Genomic DNA, 9,896 nt, shown 5'->3' with positions numbered 1-9,896 from the left:
CAGCTGTTTGACATGATCAATCAAGATAGATGCAGTTTCACTTTTTGTGTGCAAGAAATACACCCAAGTGTATCTGGTGAACTCATCCACTATGACCAACGCATACTTCTTCTTTGCAATAGACATGACATTTACTGGACCAAATAGATCAACATGTAGTAGATGATAAGGCTCAAGAATTGATGATTCAGTCTTGCTCTTGAATGAAGATTTTCTTTGTTTGGCCTTCTGACAGGAATCACAAAGACCATCAGGAGCAAATACTGACTTTGGCAGTCCTCTCACAAGATTTTTCTTGACCAGTTCATTTATATTGTTGAAATTTAAATGAGAGAGTTTCTTATGCCAATTCCAGATTTCTTCAATTGATGCTCTACTCATCAGACAGATTGCAGAACCATCAGTACTTGTTGAAAGCTTAGCTTCATAAATGTTACCACGCCTGTATCCTTTCAGAACAACTTTGCCTTTAGATTTACTCACAATTTCACAGTGTTCTTCAAAGAAATCAACATGATAACCTCTGTCACAGATTTGACTTATACTCAGTAGGTTGTGTTTAAGTCCTGAGACCAGAGCTACTTCTTTAATTATGACATTTCCAAGATTGATATTGCCATATCCCAATGTTTTTCCAATGTTGCCATCTCCATAAGAAACACTTGGGCCAGCTTTCTCCACAAATTCTGATAGCAGGGCCTTATTTCCAGTCATATGTCCTGAACATCCACTGTCCAGAACTAGAATATTTTTCCTGTTGCCCTGCAATCACAAAGACCACTAATTATTAGTTTTAAGGACCCAGACTTGCTTGGATCCTTTGGCCTTATTAAGTTTGTTAACATTTGCAGCGAATTTAGCATAAGAGTTTATGTTAACATTTTTCTTATCAGAACTTACACTATCAGACTTTGAATCAGAATTTACACTAGAAGGAACAATGGAAACTTTCTTCAAAGAAGGTTTTATTTGATTATAATCATAGTACAAACTATGATATTCCTTACAAGTATAAATGGAATGCCATAAACTACCACAATGAAAACAAGGATTTTGTAGTTTGTATCTAACAGACTGACTCTTAACTCCTGATTTTGAAGGTAAGGAGTTAATATTCTTATTCTTCCTGCAAAAAGAAGCCAGATGGTTAGAACTTCCACAGTTATGACATGTTTTCCTAGGAGCATCAGGAACAGGTTTATAATTATTGCTTTTATTCACACCTTCCTTTCCATTCCTATTTTTCCTAGGTGATTTTACCTTGTTTGCATTCTTAACATCTTTCAGCTTATGCTTAAGCTGCTTCTTTGTCATTAAGCCTATGTTCACTTCAGCTGTCTTTTCCTGTTTTAGTTTGTCAGAAGTTAATTCCTTTGTAACTTCTGATTTCTCATTTTCAGACTTTACAGTTACAAACTTAACAGGTTTTAACTTTGGCTTTTGCTTATCAACAGGCTTAATTTCTTCAGTTCCTTTATCATTCTTATCTTCTCTATAACCTAAGCCCTCTTTCCAGTTTCCACTACTTAGCAAATTTTGAGTTATTTTGCCAGAGTTAGTCCAAGTCCTGATAATCTCTCTTTCCTTTTCTAACTCAGTTTTTAGAGATTCATTCATTTTTAGCACTTCATCCCTAACATAAAAAGCATCATCTCTATCCTTCTGAGTTTGATGGAACATGACTAACTTTTTTTCTAAGAAATCATTTCTTTTCTTAAATGCAAGATTTTCAGAAGTTAATCTTTCACATGTTAAAGTTTGATCTCTATAACTAACAAACATGGTTTTAAGATATCTTCTCAACTCATTAATATCATCAGTATGAAAAGCATAAGTAGTATGAGGTACCTTTGTTTCAGCAGCTTCAGAACTGCTCTCAGCACTTTCTTTATCAGCATTTGCCATCAATGCATAGTTTTCCTCACTTTTAGAGTCTGAGGTGTCTGTCCAGCTTTTCTGCTTTGTGACAAGAGCCTTGCCTTTGTCACCCTTTACCTTCTTGCAATCAGGAGATATGTGGCCTTTCTCTCCACAGTTATAGCATTTAACATTGGTGTAATCTCCTCTGTCAGACTTTCCTCCTCTGCCTTCAGATCTTCTGAAATTCTTCTTATCAGAACTTATGCCTTTCCTGGAAAACTTCTTTCCCTTCCTGAACTTCCTGTATGCAATCTTTGTGATTCCTTTCACCATAAGAGAACACAGCTTCATCATCTCCTCATCAGCATCAGTCTCAGGCAAGCTTTTAGAATCTGAGTCATCATCACTCTCAGAACTTGATGACTCAGTATCAGACTTTATGAAAAGAGCTTTATCCTTGTCTTTCTTTGAGGAAGCTGCTTTGGGGGATTCTTCTTCAGCCTTAAGAGCAACTGTCCTTGACTTTCCTCCTTTTCTCTTGCTTCTTTGTTCCATCTCAAGCTCATGAGTCTTGAGCATACCATAGATTTCATCAAGAGTTGTTTCATCAAGATTATAGTTGTCTCTTATTGTCATTGCCTTCAAATCCCAGCATTCAGGAAGAGCTAACAGGAACTTAAGGTTTGAATCTTCAAGATCATACTCTTTATTAATCAATGACAAATCATTTAAAAGTTTGACAAATCTATAATATAAATCATTCCATGACTCATTAGTCTTTGAGTCAAAGTGTTCATACTCTTGAGTGAGTATTGTCTTCCTGTTCTTCTTAATTGTCTTCGTTCCCTGACACCTTGTTTCCAGAGTATCCCATATCTCCTTAGCAGTCTTGCAGTTGATTACCCTGTTTGACATTACATTATCAATGGCACTATGCAGTAAGTGTCGTACCTTGGCATCCTTAGTAATTGATGCTATATCTTCAGCAGTATAATCACTCTTCTCCTTTGGTACGGTCTTTGCTGCTTCACCTGCAACTGCAACTGCGAGCTTGGTTGGTTTGTGAGGGCCTTCCTTGATTCTATCAAGGTATTCTGGATCTGTTGCTTCCAGGAACATGGTCATCCTTACCTTCCATATGGGATATTCAGATGGTCTCAGTATGGGAACTCTGATGGTCTCATACCGACTCTGAATTTGTGTCTTTGGTGGTTCCTCAGTTTTGGTAGGCTTAGTTGGAGTTTCTGTGTCCGACATGATTGTGTTTGGATCTTTAACTGTATGTGTGTTAACAGATAGGCTCTGATACCACTTGTTAGGTCACACACACACACACTGTAGAGGGGTGAATACAGTGTATAGTACACTCAAATCGAACTTTAAGAACTTAAGTAACAGAAAACAAACATTATTGAAACAATAAACTCTGTTACAGTATGGAACTGTTACCTCTCAGTGATGAACAATATCACGAGAGCTGCTAGGGTTACAATGAATAATCTTCTCGAATAATGATAACACTTATAGTGTAAACCCTATGTATGTGTTTATATACTACACATTTACAAGATAATCGCTAATTGATATGGAATATAATTAGCTCAATAGCTTCCACTTTTTCTTGAATTGGTCTGATAAACCTATTCTTGTCTAGTTTGAGCATCAGGTCTAGCTTACCAGCTGTTTCCTGAAGTTTATCAACCATTTCATGAGTCTTGGAGTGTAGACCTTGAAGAGTTTTAGTATTGAGAGCATTGACTTTAAGTTGTGTTTTGAAGTCAGAATTTATCAGCAACTCATCAGCTTTTGCAACATGATCTGTCAGAACAGTTGAGCTGGGAATGAAGTCAGGTTCATTCCACTTCTTTGTCCATTCAACTCCTCTAAAGGTTTCCTCCCATGGAACAAGAGCATTTTTTTATCAAATTTAAACAGTGCCTCCTTGCCAAGAATTGGAGCATTAACTGGAGCACTTGCTGGAGCACTGTCTCCAGAATTTGATAAAATCTCATCATCTTCTGATAACACCAGAGTGTGTGTAACTGAAAGAGATTCTGGAGCTTCGGTTTTCAAATTCTGATCTTCAGGTTCTAAATCCAGAATTGGTGTAGTAGGAATTTCAGCATTTAGTATTGGAGAAATAGGTGGAGTTGCCTCTTTTGTTGGTGGTGCTTCCAGATACCAAACAGTTGGAATATTCAACCTGTGAATATCAATTTCAGGACTTAACCTTGAATCTCCAACTGAGGCAGTTTCTTTGAATGGAGAGATAGGAGGTGTGATCACTGTGTCTTGAACAATGTCTTCAGGTTGAGGTGGAGCTGTAAAAGCTTCAATGACTGTAGGTTCTGATGAAATCAGAGATTCCTGATCCCCTTCCTCAGCATCTTCAGCATCCTCAAATTGAATTTGTGCAATATGCACACCTGCTCTAGTCTTCCTTGATCTTCTAGATGGTGCAGTGATATGATTTGTATCAGAGTTTGAAGGTCTTTTTCTGTTCAAAATCCCAGAACCTTCAGATGCTTTCTCCTTCTGAAGAGTTACCTCTTCAGTTTCTAATGTCACGGGTTCTGATGCAAGAACCTGGACTTGTTCTTCCTCATCAGATTCATCTCTCAGAATCATCCTTCTTCTTCTCCTTGGTGGAGATTTAGGCAGAAAGATAGTTCTTTTGGTTTTGGGCCTAGAGGATGTGTCAGATTTTACAACTAGTACCTTTTGAGAAGTACCAGAGGTAGGTTTGGTTTTGGATTTGAGAGGTGAGGTTCTGATAGTAGGTGTTGATGATTGTGGTTGAGAGGATTGTGCTGGTTGATAGTAGGTTCTGATAGTAGGCTGTGATTGAGTATTGGAAGGCTGGGTTGGTGGAGGTTGAGAAGTAGTAGGCCGTGTAGGTGTAACATCAGGATATATTGTTGTGTATGTGTGATGATCAGAATTTACTAAGAACTGTTTGACAGATTGAGGAATTTGGAGGGGTCTTAGTATATCCTTCTTATTGTCAGCAGATAATAAGTCTGTGAAAGCCCTTTTGTGAAGTTTAAAGGGTTCAATTAACTCACTAAAGGTTTGAGGTGCATCAGAACAACAGAAACTATATATAAGCTGACAGAATCTAAAAAAATATACTATGTTGCTATCTTCTTTCATCCTATCACCTATAAAACCCAAAATTGCAGTAGCATAATCAAAATGAGTTTGATTAAGAAGTGCATACCCTATTTGCTGACTCATGATTGGAATAACATCAAAATTTGAGCATTTGTTGGCAAAGGCTTTGGTAATATAATCGAAAAAGAAGCTCCACTCCCTCTGGATGTAGGGCCTCTTCAGTTGTCCCAGCTTTGACAAAGACTTCTCATAGCCAAGATTTGCCATCATGTTTTGAAGAACTGACTCCCCAACTTGTGAATTATAAGTACAGTTTTCTGGCAGATGCAATGCTTGTCGAACAGTTGACAAGGTTACCAAGTGCTCATCTTCCCCTGTTGTAAAAATGATGCTTGGGGACCCACTTTCACCACCATTATCATAGACTCCAGACCTCCAAAACTCCAGAATTTGCTTGCCTGAGAGAGTCTGTGGTTGGGTCAGAGCATACCCAATTTCACTTTGAGCGAGAAAATCTTGAATGAAGTGAAATTCTGAAGGAGACTCGTCCTTGTTGAGAATAGCCATATAGTTGTTAGGGACAAACTTGGATTCATCATAGATAAAATCCTTAGGTGCCATTTCTGTGAAAATTAAGTGAAAAGTTGTGTGTGTATAGAGTGTTTGATAAAATGCCTGTGAGAAAATGGCTTCAGAAAATAATAGAGAGTGAGAGAAAATAAGAGAGATTAGAAAAGAGTAAGAAAGTAGGTAAAAGATTATAAAATCTTTTATCTCTCATATATATATGCTCTCCACTAATTACAACGGCTAATTTCTGAAGCAGATGCGACATTTGACACCTGACAGCATGTAAACAGTCAAAACATTATTAGTGGGCACGATAAACGTGCGGTAATTATTGCTCACATGCGGTTACCAAAATAAACACGCAACCCATTAACCAAATAATTATCACTATTTTTATCTCACTTAATTATTTTCTGATAAAATGACCGTTACAGTAAAAAATAATAATGAATCAACCAATTAAAATGTGACACGTAAGCATCAGAGTTTGTATCAAAACTTGACTATTATCAGAATTTAACGATCATCAGAACATGGCTTCTGTACAAAAAAAATGAATGGCTATTTCCGTGTTTCTTCACACAAATACTGATTGGTTTCTTCAGAGTTTAATCATCAGAACATAATCAGAACTTGTCCTCGGAATTTATGCAGATAATACTTAACTGTTTATCATAAACAACTTAATCACTACAGTAATTTTCATCATTCATATGGAGTGATAGTGTGTGTATGTACAAATGATCTGAAAAAGATAAAAGTCTGATAAACTTCAGTATATCTTAGAAATAAGGCAAAACTAAGAAAAATGCTTAAAATCTGTCTTGAATTGTGAAGTCTACTGAGAATAAAGTTATGCAAGAATCTACCTCAACTGTTTGTGCTTATTTTATGCATCTTTTGAAATTCTTTTGACAATGGATTCTCAGTGTAAATGAGTTACAACTGCCATCAGAATTTATGTTGTTATCAGAATATTTCTCCAATAATCAGAGAATGTGAAAAGTCACCAAGAAAAATTAATTTGCTTTTTTAATGCATATAACTTAATACCAGCAATGCACTTGGATCTTCCCTTTCACATATTTACTCTAGATCTCAAAGGAGTACCTCATTTCAATTTTTCTTTTCTTTTATTTTCTTCAGATAAGTGAGGATTATCAAGCATGTAGTTCATCCTTAAGATTTACTGACATCATAATTTGACAGATAAGAAGCAATAATCTAGTTTGTGACTTAGTAATAAGATACAGGAAGTACATTTGACTAAGATCATAATCAGAATTTTCTTGTGTTATTGATTTTCACATAAATAACTAATTCAAACATGGGATACATAGTTTGTTTAAGACTACTAAGTCAGCATCTAATAATATAATCCTCATTGGATTGAATAGTCACAGAACATTCAAAACACTTTCAGAGTTTATAGAATCACATCAGATAATAAGCAGTGTTTAATATGTTACAATTTAAGCACGGATTACATTGCGATAAGAAAATCTGTAAACACTGATCATAAAGTCTGATGTATGAGAACAAAAACTAAACAGATTTTAAGAAAGAACCTGAAACCATTCCAAGTTCATTTACCAGTCTTGTAAAAGTAGCTTCACATAGTGGTTTTGTAAAGATATCTGCTAGTTATTGATCTGTTGGAACAAAATACAATTTCACTGTACCTTCCATCACATGTTCCCTTATAAAATGGTACCTAATGCTGATGTGCTTTGTCATTGAGTGTTGAACTGGATTTCCTATCATAGCAATAGCACTTTGATTATCACAGTAAATAGGTATTTTAGAAAATTCTAACCCATAGTCCAGTAACTGATTCTTCATCCAAAGAATCTGTGCATAACAGCTTCCTGCAGCAATATATTCTGCTTCTGCAGTTGATGTAGAAACTGATTTCTATTTCTTGCTAAACCAAGAAACCAATCTGCCTCCAAGAAATTGGCAGCTTCCACTAGTGCTTTTCCTGTCTATTTTGCATCCTGCAAAATCTGCATCTGAGTAACCTATTAGCTTAAAATCTGATTCCCTAGGATAGCACAATCCTAGATTAGCTGTACCCTTGAGGTACTTGAAAATTCTTTTCACAGCTATTAGATGAGGTTCTCTTGGATCAGCCTGAAATCTTGCAGAAAGACAGGTAGCATGCATGATTTCAGGTCTACTTGCAGTCAAATATAGAAGTGAGCCAATCATACCTCTGTAGTTAGTAATATCTACTGATGCTCCAGTATCTTTATCTAACTTGGTGGCAGTGGCCATGGGAGTTGATGCAGTAGAATTGTCTTACATTCCAAATTTCTTGAGTAAATTTCTGGTGTAATTGGATTGATTTTTGAAAGTACCTTCTTCAGTTTGCTTGACTTGAAGTCCCAGAAAATAGCTAAGTTCTCCCATCATACTCATTTGATATCTTGACTGCATTAGCTTTGAAAACTTTTCACAGAGTTTGGCATTTGTAGAACCAAAAATGATACATCAACATAAATTTGGACTAAAAGTAAGTCCATGCCATGGTTGATATAGAACAGAGTTTTATCAATTATTCCTCTGGTAAATCCACTTTCCAGAAGAAATTGTGCAAGAGTTTCATATCATGCTCTTGGAGCTTGCTTTAGGCCATAGAGTGCTTTATCAAGTCTGTAGACATGATTAGGAAATTTTGGATCTACAAATCCTGGAGGTTGTTCAACATATACCTCTTCCTCTAATTCTCCATTGAGAAATGCACTCTTTACATCCATTTGAAAGACTTTAAACTTCTTGTGAGCAGCATAAGCCAAAAAGATTCTTATGGCTTCCAATCTAGCAACTGGAGCATATGTTTTATCATAATCAATACCCTCCTGTTGAGAATATCCTTTTGCAACCAGTCTTGCTTTATTCCTTGTTATTATGCCATCAATGTCAGTTTTATTTCTGAACACCCATTTTGTGCCACCAATGGATCTGTTCTTTGGTCTTGGCACTAGGGTCCAGACTTTATTTATTTCAAATTCATTTAAGTATTCCTGCATTGCTTGCACCCAATCAGCATCTTGAAGAGCTTCTTCCACTTTCTTTGGTTCAGTCTGAGATAGAAAGGAATGATAGAGACATTCATTTGTTGTTGCTGTTCTAGTTCTGACACCTGCTTCAGGATCTCCAATTATTAAGTCAGGTGTGTGTGATTTAGTCCACTTCCTTGCAAATGGAAGTTGATCTCTAGAACTGGATCCTCCCCCATGATCCATGTTATCTCCATCAGCATATTCTGATGCTCCCCCTGAAGTTATGCTCTCTGAGATTCCAGAATTTGAGTTGGATCCTTCAGGAATTAAAGAATTAGAGTTTCCAGAATTGTCAGAATTTGGCTCATCAGAACTTGATGAATCAGAACTTGAAGAGCTAGTGACTGGTTCAGATGCTTCTTGAGAGTCTTGAGATGTGGTATGATCATCAGCTTGCTCCCCCTGAATAGGTGCATTTTCCTTTGGAGCAGTTACCACAGTTTCAATGACATCAGAATTTAACCCGCCAGAACTTACAGGATCAGGATTTAGGTCATCAGAATTTACAGAATCAGAATTTATATGTTCATTTTCAAATCTCATCTGATCATGATCATTGAAATCTTCAAGTCCAGTAATCTTTTTATCATCAAAAGATACATTGATAGATTCCATGACAACCCTTGTTCTTAAATTGTAGACTCTGAAGGCTTTTGTGGAAAGTGGATATCCAACAAAAATTACTTCATCAGCTTTTAGATCAAATTTTGACAGCTATTCAGGATTAGTCTTAAGAACAAAACACTTGCATCCAAATACATGAAAGTATTTCAGATATGGCTTCTTTTTCTTCACCATCTCATATGGTGTTTTTCCATGCTTATTTATGAGTGCAGCATTCTGTGTAAAATAAGCAGTTTGCACAGCTTCAGCCCAAAAATAGGTTGGTAGCTTTGCTTCATCAAGCATAGTTCGTGCAGCTTCAATAAGAGTCCTGTTCTTTCTTTCTACAACTCCATTCTGCTGTGGAGTTTCAGGTGCAGAAAATTCCTGCTTTATTCCTTGCTATTTGCAGAACTCTTCCTTGATTGAATTCTTGAACTCAATGCCATTATCACTTCTTATTATTTTAACAAAATCGTTGACTAACTTATCCAGCTGTCTGACATGATCAGTTAGAGTAGATGCAGTTTCATTCTTCTTGTACAAGAAATACACCCAAGTATATCTTGTGAACTCATCCACTATAACCATATCATATTTCTTCTTTGCAATAGATATGACATTGACTGGACCAAATAGATCAACATGTAGTAAGTGATAAGGCGCAAGAATTGAGGATTCAAT

Source organism: Apium graveolens, chromosome 8 (assembly GCF_009905375.1).
Source record: "Apium graveolens cultivar Ventura chromosome 8, ASM990537v1, whole genome shotgun sequence".
NCBI classification, from domain to species: domain Eukaryota; kingdom Viridiplantae; phylum Streptophyta; class Magnoliopsida; order Apiales; family Apiaceae; genus Apium; species Apium graveolens.
Note: the sequence above shows the minus strand (reverse complement) of the source record.